Here is a 13,214-nt window from a genome sequence, read left to right as displayed (position 1 = left end):
AATCCCAGAGAACCAACTAGCTCATTATTAACATTTTGAACTGATTAGCCAATCCCCCCCCAAATTTTTATTTTTTTTGCTGTGAGTTCCCGCCTCTGATACTACCTCATGTCTCTTTACATCAGGCAGATTCTCTCTTCTCTTTGTCTGGGGCTTGTTTAAACTGGTTTTCCCTCCATTTCCCTTATTCCATGCTGTCTCTATGTGAAAACGAAACTTATTCCTTTCTTACAGATTCCCTCCTCTTTCTTTTTAAACACTTTTAGTTTTCACATTTTAGATTCTCAAATTTGCTAAGGGCTTTTTCACATTTTTTATCATAGGGATCTTTTTTTTAATTTTTGATTCTAGTGGTTTTGATGGGTTTTTGAACTAGCCTTTGAGCACACGGGATTATGTAGCACCCATCTGTTATAAACATTTTGGCTGGAATGACAAGGAAAATTAAAATAGATGTTGCAATTCCTTTCCATTTCTCGAACCAATTTTCCAACCATTCTATGAGTGGGTTGTTAATGCTAGAATTCTTTTCTAGTTTTTGAAATAAGGCTGTTAAGCCTTGTAGGGCTTTGGTGATAGTTCCATTAGGTGCAGTATTATTGGGGATGAATGTGCAACAATTTCCCCCAACTATAGCACAGATGCCTCCTTTTTCAGCTAGCGTTATGTCTAGGGCCATTCTGTTTTCCCATGCCATTCGGCTAGTGGCATCTAACTGTTCTGCTATTTTTTAATGACATTCCTGGTATAGTTGATAAATTTTAGCTGATGATTGACATTTTTATTGATGGTGACCCACCAGAATAAGGATGATTTAAATTCTGCAGCTAATTGATTTTTAGCTTTAAACTCTTTAGGAACTTTCTGGGGAACCCCTATACTATTTACAAACATTTTTTATTTTCTTATGTTGAACCATCCTTGCATGCGTGGAATGGACCCCACTTGGCCATGTTGCATGACTTTTTAAATGTGTCTTTGAATTCAATTTGAAAGTATTTTCTTGAGAATTTTTGCATCCATATTAATGAGGGAGATTGGCCTGTATTTTTCCTTTCTTGTAGAAACTTTTTCTGGTTTTGGTATTAGAGTGATGTTAGTTTCATAAAATGAGGTAGGTAGTGTTCCATTTTCTTCAAATTTTTGAAAGAATTTAAGTAAGATTGGTGTCAGTTCTTTTTGGAAAGTGTGGTAGAATTCCCCTGTGAAGCCATTTGGCCCTGGGCGTTCATTTGTGGGAAGTTTTGATGACTGATTGGATCTCTTTGCTTATGATTGGTTGGTTGATGTCTTCTGTTTCTTCTCAGGACAGTCTAGGTTGCTCATGTGTTTCCAGGAAATTATCCATTTCCTCTACATTTTCTAGTTTTTGGTGTATAGTTGTTCATATTATCTTTTCATGATTTTTTAAGTTTCTTTGGGATCTTCAGTAATATCCCCTCTCTCATTTATTTTTTTGTTTATTTGGGTCTTCTCTCTTTTGGATTTGTCAGTCAAGCTAAGGGCCTGTCAATCTTGTTGATCTTCTCAAAGAACAAACTTTTGATTTTATTTATTCTATTCTTTTTTTGTTCTCTATCTTATTTATTTCTGTTTTAACCCTTGTTATGTCCTTTCTTCTGCTTGGTCTAGGATTAGTTTGCTGTTCATTTTCTGGCTTCCTCAGTTGTTCCATTAGTTCTTTGGTTTTAGCTCTTTCTTCCTTTTTAATGTATGCATTTAGAGCTATAATTTCCCCCCTCAATACCACATTCCCTGCATCCCATAAGTTTTGATATGTTGTGCTCTCATTTTCATTGGTCTCCAGATATCTAGTAATTTCTCTTGCTTTTTCTTCTTTAATCCACTGATTGTTTCAGAGTGTGTTGTTTAACCTCCAGATATTTGTGAATGTTATAAATCTTTGATGGTTATTGTGCTGGTTTGAATGTATTATGTCCCCCAAACACCATTATCTTTGATGTAATCTTGTGTGGGCAGACATTATCAGTGTTGATTAGATTGCAATTCTTTGGGTGTTTCTTTGGAATGCGCCCCACCCAGCTGTGAGTGATGACTCTGAATGGATAATTTCCATGGAGGTGTAATCCCACCCATTCAGGGTGGGTCTAAATTCAATCAGTGGAGCCATATAAATGAGCTGATGGGCAGAGGGAACTCAGTGCAGCTGTGAGTGACATTTTGAAGAGGAGCTACAGCCAAGAGGGAGACTTTGAAGAAAGCATAGGAGCTGCAGATGAGAGACATTTTGAAGACGGCCGTTGAAAGCAGACTCTTGCTCTGGAGAAGCTGAGAGAGGACAAAAATTCCAAGTGCAAGTAAGAGTGACATTTTTGAGGAACTGCAGTCTAGAGAGGAACATCCTGGGAGAAAGCCATTTTGAAACCAGAAATTTGGAACAGACACCAGCCACATGCCTTCCCAGCTAACAGAGGTTTTTCGGACACCATTGGCTATCCTCCAGTGAAGGTACCCAATTGTTGATGACTTACCTTGGACACTTTATGGCCTTAAGACTGTAACTTTGTAACCAAATAAACCCCCTTTGTAAAAGCCAATCCATTTCTGGTGTTTTGCATTCCAGCAGCATTAGCAAACTAGAACAGTTATTGACTTCTAGTTGTTTTACACTGTGATCAGAGAATGTGCTTTGAATAATTTCATTTAAAATTTATTGAGGCTTGTTTTATGGTCCAGCATATGGTCTATTCTGGAGAAAGTTCTGTGGGCACTAGAGAAGAATGTGTATTCTGGTGATTTAGAATGTAATGCTCTACATATGTCTGTTAAGTCAAATTCATTTATCACATTGTTTAGGTTTTCAATTTCCTTATTAGTCCTCTGGTTGATCAATCTATAGGAAAGAGTGATGTATTGAAGTCTCCCACAATTATTGTAGAAATGACTATTGCTTCCTTCAGTGTTGCCAATGTTTATCTCATGTACTTTGGGGGCACCTTGATTGGATGCATAGACATTTATGATTGTTATTTCTTCTTGTTGAATTGCCCCTTTTATTACTGTATGGTGTCCTTCTTTGTCTCTTATGACATCCTTGCATTTAAGGTCTATTTTATCTGAGATTAATATTGCTACTCCTGCTTTCTTTTGGCTGAAGCTTGCATGGAATATTATTTTCCATCCTTTAACTTTCAATTTCTCTGTGTCTCTGGGTCTAAAATGAGTCTCTTGTAAGCAATATATTGATGGTTAATATTTTTAATTCCATTCTGCCAATCTATATCTTTTAATTGGGGAGTTTATCTATTCACATTCAATGTTATTACTATGAAGGCAGCTCTTGAATCAGCCATCATATCCTTTGGTTTTTGTCAGATATATTTTTCCCACTTCCTCTTTATTTCCTTTAATGTGCCCTTACTAAAACTCTTTAGTACCATGCCCTTCTCCTGACCTCTCTATCCTTTCTTTTTTTCTCAGACAATTGGGCTCCCTTTAGTATTCTCGTAGGGGAAGTATTTTGTTAGCAAATTCTCTCAGCATTTGTTTGTCTGTGAAGATTTTAAATTCTCCCTCAAATTTGCAGAAGAGCTTTGCTGGATAAAGAATTCTTAGTTGGAAATTTTTCTCTTTCAAAATTTTAAATATGTCATACCGCTACCTTCTTGTTTCCATGGTGGCTACTGAGGAGTCACTACTTAGACTTATGTTATTTCTGTTGTAAGTGGTTAATTGCTTCTCTCTTGCTGTATTCAGAACTTGCTCCTTCTCTTCAGGATTTGACAATATGATCAGAATATGTCTTGGAGATGATTAATTTGGATTTCTTCCATTTGGAGTTCATTGGGCATCTATGATTTATGTATTTATGCCATTTAGAAGGGTTGGAAGTTTTCCCTAACAATGTCTTTGGAAAGTCTTTCCTAGTCCTTTAACCTTCTCTTCCCTTCTGGAACACAGATGATTCTTATATTTGTGCACTTCATGCCATCCATCATATACCTGAGATCCATTTCAATTCTTTTTTTATTTTTTCACCATTCATTCTTTTGTGCTTTCACTTTCCAACCTACTTTCTTCAAGTTCATTTATTTGTTCCTCTGCTTCCTCTTGTCTGGTGCTATGTGTATCAAGAATCTTTTTAATTTGATCAGTTTCTTTTGTTTCCATAAGATCCTCTATTTTTTTTTGTTTAATTTACTCTTGCACATTCTTCTTTATGCTCTTCTAGGGTCTTCTTGATGCCCTTTACATCCTGAGCAATGGTATTTGTGTTTGTGATTACTTCTTTAATTCCTCCAAATTCCGGGTCTCCCCTCGTTTTCTAATTTGGGTATTTGGGTTATCCATATCTTCTGGTTTCTTCTTATGCTTTATAATTTTTTGTTGTTTTTCACCTCTTGGCATTTGCTTATCTTGATAGGGTTCTTTTAGAACATGCAGACTTATTTAAACAATTATCTATAATTTGACAGAGCTACAGCATGGTGCAGTGCACTTTCCCTGACCTAGTAGCAGTTGGCACTCCTGAGCCACCTCTTTCCCTCAATCCAGTTCTCCCCAACTTCATTTATGCATTGGGAACCACCAGTCCTGTGGATGGTGGGTGTGTCCTGTGCAGTTTGGCAGGGAATAGGGCTTTAAGACCCAGTACTTCCTGCTGTTCCCAGGGCTGTGGATGGAATACCCTGGGGCTGCAGCTTGTATCTAACCCTTCAGCTCAGATTCCTGACAGTCCCTCTCTGCCATGGGCCCACAAGTCCCTAGGCTTGGTATAGGGCTCCTGGCACTTCCATGCAGCACCCCTGCCTCTATGCTATGTACCCCATGGGCTTCTGTGGAGGAGGAGTTGTGCTGTCAGAAGCCAGCTGAATCTGGAATTCACTTAAGGAAGCTGTCCACATGGCATTGTGAAGGGGTGTCTCCCAGCCTGCTGCAAAGATGGCTGCATGGGGCATGGAAACTACCCACTTCCATGATCATCTACCTGCTGCAGTGGCTCATCCCTGGCTTGGGGGCTTTTAGCTGTGGGTGTGCAAAGGGCTATCATTCATCCCAGATTCTGAGGTGGGTGCCTGGGTCATGGAAGGCACTCCCCACTGCAATCAACTGCAGTCCCCACTGCCAACTCCCTGTCCACTTTCCTGATCTTACTTTAACCCACCTCTGAACACAGTCTCTTGGTTTCTCCCCACAGCAGCATGACTCCCAGCTGCCATTTCCCCAGTGGCTCTCTGGCACAAAAACTTACATGACTCTGAATGCAGTCTCTCAGTTTCTCCAAGTGCTCAATCACTATGGATATATAAGTCCCTGCCCATCCAGTGGAACCCTGGAACTGCTATTCTGGGGCACTTTCTCTCTTTTATCTAGTGTTTTACAAAGAGGAGAATTTTGCTCTGTTGCTCCTAATCCACCATAATGGATACCCCCCTAGTTCTATTATTTCCACATCTGCAGTTACTTCCTCCACTGAAGTCTTGAACCCATCAAGGTCATCCATGAGGGTTGAAATCAACTTCTTCTAAACTCCTCTTATTGTTGACATTTTGTACTCCTCCCATCAATCACAAATGTTCTTAATGATATTTAGAATGGTGAATCTTTTCCAGAAGATTTTCAATTGATATTGCATAGATTCATCAAAAGAATCACTAACTGTGGCAGCTATAACCTTTTTACAAAATGTATTTCTTATATAATAAGATTTGAAAGCCAAAATGACTTCTTCATCCTTAGGCTACAGAATGGAGGCTGTGTTAGCAGACATGAAAACAACATTTTGTTCGTTATACATCTCCATCTGAGCTCCTGGGTGACCAAATGAATTGTGAGTGAGCAGTAATATTTTGAAAGGAATATTTTTTCTGAGCAGCAGGTCTCAACAGTGGACTTAAAATATACAATAAACCAGGCAGAGTAGATTTAGAATAATTCTTAAGGACCCTATGGTTTTTGGAATGGTAAGTGATCACTGGCTTCAACTCAAAGCCACTGGCTGCATTAGTCCCTAACAAGAGTGTCAACCTGCCCTTTGAAGCTTTGAAGCCAAGTGTTGATTTCTTTCTAGTTATGAAAATCCTAGTTGGCATCTTCTTCCAATAGAAGGCTGTTTTATCTACTTTGAAAATCTATTGTTTAGTTTAGTCACCTTCATCAATTACCTTAGTTAAATCTTAATGATAACTTGCTGTACCCTATACAACACCACTTATTGCTTCACCTTGCACTTTTGTTATGGAAATGGCTTTTTTCCTTACCTCAAGAACCAACTCCTGCTAACTTCAAACTTTTCTTCTGCAGCTTGCTCACCTCTCTCAGCCTTTAGCAAATTGAAGAGAGTTGGGACCTAGCTCTGGATTAGACTTTGGTTTATGGGCGTGCTATGGCTGTTTTGATCTTCTATCCAGGCCACTAAAACTTTCTCCATGTCAGCAATAAGGCTGTTTTGCTTTCTTATCATTTATATACTTGCTGTAGTAGCACTTTTAATTCTCTTCAGGAACTTTTTCTTTGCATTTACAACTTGGCTTATTGTTTGGTGCAAGAGGCCTAATTTTTTGACCTGTTTCAGCTTTCAACATGCCTTCCTCACTAAGCTTAATCATTTCCAGCTTTTGATTTAAAGTGAGAGATGTAAAAGCTCTTCCTTTTACTTGAACACGCAGAGGCCATTGTAGGGCTATTCATGTGCCTAATTTCAATATTGTGTCTCAGGGAATAGGGAGGTCAAAAGAGAGGGAGAAAAACAGGGAACAGCTTGTTGGTTGAGCAGACAGAACACACACAATATTTATCAATTAAGTTTGCCATCTTATACAAGTGCAGTTCATGGCACCCCAAAACAATTTAAATAATAACATCAAAGATCACTGATTACCATCACAGATATAATAATAGGGAAAAAGTTTGAATTATTGTGAGAATTACCAAAATGTGACCCAGAGACATGAAATGAACACACGCTGTTGGAAGAATGGTGCTAACAGACATGCTCGATACAGGATTGCCCTAAACCTTCCATTGGTATATAAAAAAATAGCCACACAGTATCCGCAAAGTGTGGCAAAGTGAAGTGCAATAAAATAATTATGCCTGAAGATGACTTCCTTTCTCTGCCATGAGAATTTTCTCTCTCTCTGCACTGACAATTTTCTGGTCATGAAGAAATCCCCCTTGCACAATTTGAGCAAACCTCTACATCTCATCCCTCATGCCTCTCACTCACCAGCTAACAGACTCACAAGAAAGCTGAAGAAGCAGCAAGGGGGTTTTCTTCCACAGAAATAGCTGGTGTACCCAGAATTAGTTGTTTTAGTCCCAAATGGCATTCCCTCAATAGCCAATGAGCACTAACTGGGGGATTATTAATGGTGGTGGAAGGAAAGCAGTGAAGTGACACTTTAAGAAAGTGGGTGGGATCCAAACATGATAAAGGACAAAAAAAATCATACGAAAGTAAATGATTTCTCCTTGAAATAGAGTAAGAAAACTGAGCTTGGGTATGGGGATACAACGATGAAAACTAGAAAGAATGTCCCAGTTCTCATGGAACTGATATTTTAGGTAGGGGGGCAGAAAACAAACAAGAAAATTAAATAGAAAACAGAAGGTATTTGGTGATATGAAAGTACTGGAGAAGAATGTTCAGGAAGGGCAGGAGCAATGCGTATGGGAAATGGGAGCTTGGAATACCCTCCGAGGTAGAACATCTGAGAAGTGAGGAAATATGGGGACAAACACTACAGGGAGAAGGGACAGAAAAGGTGATGGCCATGAAGTGTGTGTGAGAGTGGCATGTTTGAAGATCTGACAGAGACCAGTGTAGCTTAAATACAGTGAGAGAATGATGACCATAGAAAGTGAGTATACAAAGATGACAGAAGGTGCTGTCACCAGGGTAAAGGGTTTAACTGTAATTTAAGAGAACAGTGACTGTGATGTGGTGTAAAGCAGGGACTCTAAGATAAGGATGTTGATTGCTGCACTGGGATGGGGATATAGGGAGGAGTGAGGGGCAGCAGTGGCAATGGAATTAAGAGGTTAAATCTAGGATCTATTCTGCAGAAACCTGGGGATTTGCAGATGTCTGTGCATGTTTCCTTCCTTCCCTCTCTTTAGTGAGTGTTTTATTCTCCTCCTTTCATGCCAGAGGCTCTCCTCAAGTATCTGGTGGTCCTGGCCATCCTTTCATAGCCTGCTCTTTGGGAGAAAACAGCTGAGTGGAGCTCTGTGTGCCTGGGTGGGCCTGTGTCCCTCAGTGCTCCTCTGGGGTTCACTAGGTGAAAACACATGTGGATCTAGCACCTTTGCCTTGGGTAGCTCCAGATCTCCACAGAAGCATTTTCCAGACTCCTACCTGGGTGTGGTAAACCTGCCTACCAGCAAACTGGAGCTGAGAAGGGGCAAGGAGAGGTGAGGCTTAGTCTACAGGCTTTCACTGGGGCTCCTGTTTCCAGTGGGCTTCTCACAACCATCACACCCATGCCTGTAACTACAAGTTCACAGCCTCTTTCTTGTCTTTCCCATCTTGTGCAAGGCTGGGGTGGAGTAAGGGACAGATTCTCACTGTCCTATGCAGGTTGGAAGGAGATCCGTATATCTAACTGTTCCGTTTGGAGATTCTTTAGCTGCTTCTTCTATTTTTAGCCTCAATTCTCAAATCCACCTTTGAGGGTGGTAATTTATCCAATGCTAGATCTTTTCTAAGTAAATCCAATCCTTCTAGTTATGTGTTTGCATTTGCTGGACTTTAGGATTCATTTGTCTCTAATGTTAAGGTTTAATTTTCTCTAGGTTCACTTCCTATATGTAATAGTCAAATGCAGGCTCCATCAACAGTAGAATGAAAAAATAATGACAGGTACACACAAAAGAATACTATTCAGCAATATGAATAAATGATCTACAACCAAACGCAACATTATGGATAAATTTCATGATTTAATGTTAAGTTGAAGAAAACTCTTACCAAGAGTTATACTGTACAATTCCATTTATATGAAGCTCAGGAACAGGTAGAACTAATTTGAATGTGAGGAATCAGGCAGTGGTTACTCCTGGGAGGGATAAAGACTGGAAAACAGCATGAGGGTTTCTGGTAACATTTCTTTATCTGTGTGTTGGTTAAATGGGCTTAAATTGGTGTTTTGGTTTACTAAAGCTGCCAGAATACAATATACCAGAAATGCATTGGCTTTTACAATAGGGATTTACTAACTTAAAATTTACAGTTCTCAGGCCATGAAAATGTTCAATTCAAGGCATTAAAAGGATGATACTGGTCTCTGAAAACAGGCTGCTGACTTCTGGGACACCTGTGTCACACGGGAAGGCACATGGCCAGCATCTGCTTATCCTTTTCTCCTGGGTTTCACTGCTTTCAGCTTCTGCTTCAGTGGCTTCCTCTCTCAGCTTCTGTGGGTATGTTCTTGTCTCTCAGCTTCTCGGGCTTGCTTCTCTGAGCTCTCTAGGCTTTTTCTGTGTGTCCTTTATCCTCTTATAAAGGTAGGATTAAGACCCACCTTGAATGGGGTGGGTCACATATCAACTCTAATAACCTAATCAAAAGTTCCCACCTACAACAGGTCTGCACCCACAGGTGGCCTTTTCTGGGGTTCATAACAGCTTTAAACCACCACAATGGGGTTGGTTAAGTGATTTTTCATATTGTGCACTTTTCTGCCTATATATCTCAATAAAAAGTAAAATTTAGTACGTCTGGAGTATTTAAAATTGAAAGACATTAGCAGAATGTTACATTACTCTGAATATCTTCATCAACTAATCTTCACATAAAAGATGGCTTTTGTGATCTTTGAGTGATGAATAGGTTTTTCTTCTCAGGGAAGCAGGTGGGAAAGAGAGGAACAGGTTGGGAGGTGGTCTTCCATTAGTGACCTTACAGTTCCCCAAAATTTACCCTAGATCCCACATCACTGACTCAGCAGACCATGCACCAGTGACTTAGCAGAACACGCATCACTGACATTAAAGACTCAAGGTCATTGAGCAAACGTATCTCATAGCACAGACACCTTTACACCCTGCATCACACACAAACCAGTCCCAAACATTAAGCAGAAGTACTTCAGCACTTACTAGATCCACCCCTGACCTGACATAATAAATCTCACATCTCAGCCCACAGAAATACATTACAAACCCTTCAGCTTCTCATTCACTTAGCTTTCAGACCATCATCTCTGATCTTACAAAACACTGATCACAGGCCCCACAGGCCCAGACTTTAAATTTGGATCCACTGGAATGTAGCACTACCTTGCCCAAAATATATTAAAAGTAAAATTAAGGCAGAAACAAATAAAAATATATTTTTAAGTGTTTCTATGAGTTGTCTAGATAGCGCCCCTTGATAACTGCTGCTTGCCCCCTCATCTGCAAAGATAAAGTCTTGGCATTTGTGCCAGGTTCAGGACTCAAAGGATAAACCAGTTCCTGAATGAGGCTGGCTTGAGGCAGATGCACCGCTCAAATCAACAGTGAGTGGATAAGGCCGGGGAACATTGGAATCCCGCTGGGCTTAGGAGAGCAAACAAAAAATTTTAATTTGGCTTAGTTTCTGCTTAGTAACAGGCGGGCAGCCACATCCGGTGACGTAAGCAGCCATTGGCTCAGCTTGCTGTCTATCTCTCTCTGACTGCCGCAGACTGTCAATATCCCGCCCCTGCGTTGCTGAGAGACAGGATCCTGCCTAGTAACGGGCGGCTTACATCGCGGAGCCTGGAGCCTCCTCTGGATATTGGGTCTGACTGTTCAGTCGCACCGCAGTCCAAGACAGCTGGTCCTTAGACCGCGGCTTGGGTTAAGGTCGTGGGTTGGGGTATGCAGTAGGTGGGGGTCCCAGCTAGCGCAGAGGGCGAAGAGGGTTGCGGGGAGAGGCTGGGCTCGTACGTAGGACCTGCTGACCCTGCAGAGCTGCGGGCCCTCTCTCAATGCGAACTTTTGGAAAAATGGGCTCTCCCGGCGGGGACGCCAGTCCTGGGGTGAACCGGGTGGGGGCGTGGGAGCTGAGGTGCGTCTGTGAAATGACGTTCGCGGGGGCGGGCTAGAACCGCGTTGTAAACCTCAGGGAAGGTGGGTGATAGACCAGCTGACCAGAGCGGCCGGACGCCTCAGTGATCTAATTTCCTCCCCAAGTTTATTAGGCATGCTGGCGAATACCTTTTGGATGGCCCTTACACAGAGCAGCCCGACTCCCGACGGTCAGTGCTGAACCTTCCTGGTTTTTGCGGTCCAAGCTTCTGCCTAGTAATAGGCCATTTGTGGTTCCCATTGGTTGGGACGAAACCCGTTTCGTAATAATGCCAATATTCCTTATTACATTGAAGGATTAACTATTGACAGGCGTTTAGTTCAGATGTACTTCTTGTAAGGAATAATCAGTTAAATTTCTTAGCTTTTTATTTTGAAAACTTAGAAGTTAGTGAAGTCCTCAGTGAAAAGAACTGTACAAAAAACCTGTTTGCCTTTCACTCATATAAGGGTAAAGGAGTTAACATTTTATAGGCTTTGCTTTCTCTATTCTCACCTTCTCTTTCTTTATCTTTTTTTTTTCCTGAACTTTTTATTCTGACTTTCCTAAACAAGTTGCCAAATATACCTTCTCACCCCCAAAATATGCTGGTGTGTTTGTCACTCCCCCCCAATCAAGAATACTTTCCTACATTAAAAAAAAAATTAACTGTCAGAAAAATTTTCAGAAGTTAACACAGATGACTACCATCTGTTCAAGTTTCACCTCCGTTCAGGTTTTATCAGTTGTCTCAGTTATGTCCTTTACAACAGGACTCAGTTCACAATGGGCCATTGTAGTTAGTTGTCACTTCTCTTTAGAATCCTTCAACCAGGAATGATTTCTCGGTCTTTTTTTTGGTGTTCGAGAACTTGACTCTCGTGAAGAATGTGCCTCAGTGTGGGTTTCTCTGATGTTTCTATGTGATTAGACACAGGTATGTATCTTTCACAGGAATACCACCAAAGGGATACATGTCCTTCTCTGTATATCATATTGGGGGTCGCATGTCCCTTTGTCCTTTTATTGGTGATGGTAACTTGATCGATTGGCTAAAGTATAGGCTGCCAGTCTTCTTCATCTTAGAATTATCTTCTTTTTGTAATGAATAAGCATTTTGTGGGAATATATTTGAAACTATGTAAACATCTTGTTACTTCTCAAATTTCACTCGCTGGTATTAGCATGTGTCAATAATACTTGACAATCTTTACCTTGAAAGTTATTAAAATAATGTTTGCAAAATATGATTTTCTAAGTCAATTATGCTTCTCTATTGATTAATTAGTTAGCATTCTTTTGTGAGAAAGAGCTTTCCCTTCTCCCTCATTTATTTAGTCATTTATTTCTATCAGTGTGAACTCAAACATTCCTATTTTATTGTGATCATTAGTTTTTTGATGTTCATATTATCCCTGACTTGGTCACTGAGAGTCCCTTGAAGCTGTCCCTGTCTTTTTGTTATTTCACCATCTTGAGCACTTCCTTACTTTATGGCACAATTAAGTTCCAAGCTCATCTTTTACTTTCATTGCCTTGATTCAGCCATTTCTTCAAGGAGTTCTGATTCTTTCTGAAGTATGATTATAATAGTAATATAATAATCAAAGTTTAAAAAAATTCCTGATAGGTATTCTGTTTGGAAGGATCTCCCTGAAAGGAACAAAGAGCTAAAGGGATTTTAAAATTTTCTATAATAAAATAAATTCCTCAAATTGTCTTTCATAAAGATAACAACAATAACTGTATTTTAAATTAATTGTGCTTCTCAACAGAAATAGCCAGCCAGTTAAGGTGCCTGTAAAGTAACAATCTTCCATTTCATTTTAATTTAATATTTCTAATAATAAGGCCTAAACTTTAAATTCATGTTTCTGGGCAGACATTTTATACATAAGGATTTCAGCACATGGAAAAGAAGTTAAAGTAGAATGATTAATGTATTAATACTTAATTTAATGATTACAATGGTAATGCCCAAAGACCACAAAACTATTTTATTTCTTCATATATATTTTCTCAAAAGACATTTCTGTAAAATGGACAGCTATGCAATCCAATTTTGAGAGTTTTAGAGCTATTACATTGGAACTGATTCATCAGTAATGACAACAGAGCACCACAATGCTAAACACCTCTAAAAATGCACTTGTCCCTGTTTTGTTGTTTTTAGGGGGTTTTATACTGTATGAGCATTCTTTCCCATGGGAAGATTCAC

General features: G+C 39.8%; 1 pseudogene; it reads left to right on the top strand.

The window, feature by feature from the left end:
* Positions 1-10,773, top strand: part of LOC119505238 — a 58,687-nt pseudogene extending 47,914 nt beyond the window's left edge.
* Positions 10,774-13,214: the final 2,441 nt, after the last annotated feature.

This window comes from Choloepus didactylus, chromosome 10 (assembly GCF_015220235.1).
Source record: "Choloepus didactylus isolate mChoDid1 chromosome 10, mChoDid1.pri, whole genome shotgun sequence".
Taxonomy (NCBI): Eukaryota; Metazoa; Chordata; class Mammalia; order Pilosa; family Megalonychidae; genus Choloepus; species Choloepus didactylus.
The sequence above is the reverse complement of the archived record's forward strand: the minus strand, read 5'-3'. Positions and strand labels throughout refer to the sequence as shown.